This window comes from Mytilus trossulus, chromosome 9 (genome assembly GCF_036588685.1).
Source record: "Mytilus trossulus isolate FHL-02 chromosome 9, PNRI_Mtr1.1.1.hap1, whole genome shotgun sequence".
NCBI classification, from domain to species: Eukaryota; Metazoa; Mollusca; class Bivalvia; order Mytilida; family Mytilidae; genus Mytilus; species Mytilus trossulus.
Window position 1 is genome coordinate 56,830,344 of NC_086381.1, and position 4,083 is coordinate 56,834,426.

A 4,083-nucleotide genomic window follows, 5' to 3' on the forward strand; every position below is an offset into this window, starting at 1 on the left:
ATTATAGGGAAATCAAAGACATATGAAAATCTTAAATATGACCTTGACCTTTGACCGTGACCTAATTTTCTTAGTTAGGAATCAGGGGACTCAAATAAAAACATTCCAGGGTTATACGGTTAACGGTTTATGAGTTAAAAAAACATACCGACAAATTTATTCCGTAAAGGTAGATAACTCCTATAAAATTTCATCGAATCGCTTCAATCCAAATTAGCCAAAAATTCCTGAGGATGTAACGAACAATTTGTAAAAAGAATTTTGTCGCTTTCTTATTTTGTTACGAAGGAGATGCACACACATGACAAACAGTGAATAGGGAGATAACTCTTACAAAGAAAATGGTTGGGCTTAGCAGGGTGAAATTTAAAAGCGCATAAACTATACGATACAATATGAAAAAAATCTAAGCGACATATTAGGAAACAAACATTTATCGCAAGAACAAAATTTGGCGGAAGAAAAAAATAATAATAATAAATATAAATCAATTGCTTTACAAAAGCAATTGTAGGGGGTCTTTCCCCCTTCAGAATTAATTGAATTGCGGGGGGGGGGGGGTGTTTGTTTGTTTGTTTGTTTCTGTATGGGGTCTATATTATTGTTACCGGAGAAGTTTCATGTTTAGTTTGGAAAGTTTTTCTTTTTTTTAGGTACAGCGATTGCGCCACATCACGTGACACGGGTTTATAATAACGAAAAGATAGTCTTTTTATTTCTTTTTAGGTGGGGACGTTAAACAGACAACATCTATAGAGATGGAATGTACACAATGTAATTTCTTTTGTCATTGTAGGAAATTGACATTTTAATGACAGTTCACGGGCAGTGCATGTTTTGGATTTAATTGATCCGGTGTAACTTTTAAACCCATTTATTGATTATATTCTGATATTGTACATTTTTCAGCACCTGTTTGTAACACAGATTAGTATTTCAATCTCGGAGCGGACATTTTGTTGTAGGTTTTTACTGAGATTCACGGACCTAGCAAGCGATTTTTACGGCATTGCCATTTCTTTTCTCTAGGAAAAGCTGTGAGAGATATCTGCACAAAGTTTTTTTATAAACTTTCAGTACATGTATGCCCTGCTGACTGCAAATTTTGAGGTCGATTGTACTTGTAGTTTCAGAGAACATGTGGATTTTTTTTTTCAGAAGTGACGCAAGAACAATATTAAATTTCATTTTTTTCATGAAACATGATTGATTGATCATGATCATGATTGACTGATTACTTGATTGATTGATTGATTGATTGATTGATTGATTGATTGATTGATTGATTAGTTGGTTGGTTAGTTGGTTGGTTGGTTGGTTGGTTGGTTAAACACGTTGGATAGGGTCAATTGAAACAGCGAAAAAGAAACAAAGAAGATCTTGGACCGTTTATTAAACACATGTGACGGATACATGATTGATTGATCATGATCATGATTGATTGATTGATTGATTGATTGATAAGTTGGTTGGTTGGTTGGTTGGTTGGTTGGTTAAACACTTTGGATAGAGTCAATTGAAACAGCGAAAGAGAAACAAAGATCTTGGACCGTTTTTTAAACACATGAGACGGAAACATGATTGATTGATCATGATCATGATCGATTGATTGATTGATTGATTGATTATTTGGTTTGTTGGTTGGTTGGTTAAACACGTTGGATAGGGTCAATTGAAACAGCGAAAAAGAAACGAAGAAGATCTTGAACCCTATAATTAACACATGAGACGGAAACATGATTGATTGATTGATTGATTGATCATGATCATGATTGATTGATTGATTGATTGATCATGATCATGATTGATTGATTGATTGATTGATTGATTGATTGATTGATTGATTGATTGATTGGTTGGTTGGTTGGTTGGTTGGTTGGTTGGCAAACACACATAAAAAATTTCAAGTAGTGCCCCAAATCACATATGTACATGACCTTGACCTTTGACCTTGTGACCTTTGTCAAGGTCATTGCTTCACAATGTCATTGCAAAAGACCCTATGGGTCAAGGATCTTTTGTTTAAGAGTTTTGCCTAATAATGGCTTTTTATAAACCATCAATGGGGTTATGTCCCTTACATAATGGTAAAACCAATACAGTCATAATGTAACAAAGTTGCCCCTTGAAGTACTCAACATTTTTCACTGCTTAAATTTTCTGTATCTATAACCATTCAAGAATTATAGGGAAATCAAAGACATATGAAAATCTTAAATATGACCTTGACCTTTGACCGTGACCTAATTTTCTTAGTTAGGAATCAGGGGACTCAAATAAAAACATTCCAGGGTTATACGGTTAACGGTTTATGAGTTAAAAAAACATACCGACAAATTTATTCCGTAAAGGTAGATAACTCCTATAAAATTTCATCGAATCGCTTCAATCCAAATTAGCCAAAAATTCCTGAGGATGTAACGAACAATTTGTAAAAAGAATTTTGTCGCTTTCTTATTTTGTTACGAAGGAGATGCACACACATGACAAACAGTGAATAGGGAGATAACTCTTACAAAGAAAATGGTTGGGCTTAGCAGGGTGAAATTTAAAAGCGCATAAACTATACGATACAATATGAAAAAAATCTAAGCGACATATTAGGAAACAAACATTTATCGCAAGAACAAAATTTGGCGGAAGAAAAAAATAATAATAATAAATATAAATCAATTGCTTTACAAAAGCAATTGTAGGGGGTCTTTCCCCCTTCAGAATTAATTGAATTGCGGGGGGGGGGGGGTGTTTGTTTGTTTGTTTGTTTCTGTATGGGGTCTATATTATTGTTACCGGAGAAGTTTCATGTTTAGTTTGGAAAGTTTTTCTTTTTTTTAGGTACAGCGATTGCGCCACATCACGTGACACGGGTTTATAATAACGAAAAGATAGTCTTTTTATTTCTTTTTAGGTGGGGACGTTAAACAGACAACATCTATAGAGATGGAATGTACACAATGTAATTTCTTTTGTCATTGTAGGAAATTGACATTTTAATGACAGTTCACGGGCAGTGCATGTTTTGGATTTAATTGATCCGGTGTAACTTTTAAACCCATTTATTGATTATATTCTGATATTGTACATTTTTCAGCACCTGTTTGTAACACAGATTAGTATTTCAATCTCGGAGCGGACATTTTGTTGTAGGTTTTTACTGAGATTCACGGACCTAGCAAGCGATTTTTACGGCATTGCCATTTCTTTTCTCTAGGAAAAGCTGTGAGAGATATCTGCACAAAGTTTTTTTATAAACTTTCAGTACATGTATGCCCTGCTGACTGCAAATTTTGAGGTCGATTGTACTTGTAGTTTCAGAGAACATGTGGATTTTTTTTTTCAGAAGTGACGCAAGAACAATATTAAATTTCATTTTTTTCATGAAACATGATTGATTGATCATGATCATGATTGACTGATTACTTGATTGATTGATTGATTGATTGATTGATTGATTGATTGATTGATTGATTAGTTGGTTGGTTAGTTGGTTGGTTGGTTGGTTGGTTGGTTAAACACGTTGGATAGGGTCAATTGAAACAGCGAAAAAGAAACAAAGAAGATCTTGGACCGTTTATTAAACACATGTGACGGATACATGATTGATTGATCATGATCATGATTGATTGATTGATTGATTGATTGATAAGTTGGTTGGTTGGTTGGTTGGTTGGTTGGTTAAACACTTTGGATAGAGTCAATTGAAACAGCGAAAGAGAAACAAAGATCTTGGACCGTTTTTTAAACACATGAGACGGAAACATGATTGATTGATCATGATCATGATCGATTGATTGATTGATTGATTGATTATTTGGTTTGTTGGTTGGTTGGTTAAACACGTTGGATAGGGTCAATTGAAACAGCGAAAAAGAAACGAAGAAGATCTTGAACCCTATAATTAACACATGAGACGGAAACATGATTGATTGATTGATTGATTGATCATGATCATGATTGATTGATTGATTGATTGATCATGATCATGATTGATTGATTGATTGATTGATTGATTGATTGATTGATTGATTGATTGATTGGTTGGTTGGTTGGTTGGTTGGTTGGTTGGCAAACACACATAAAAAA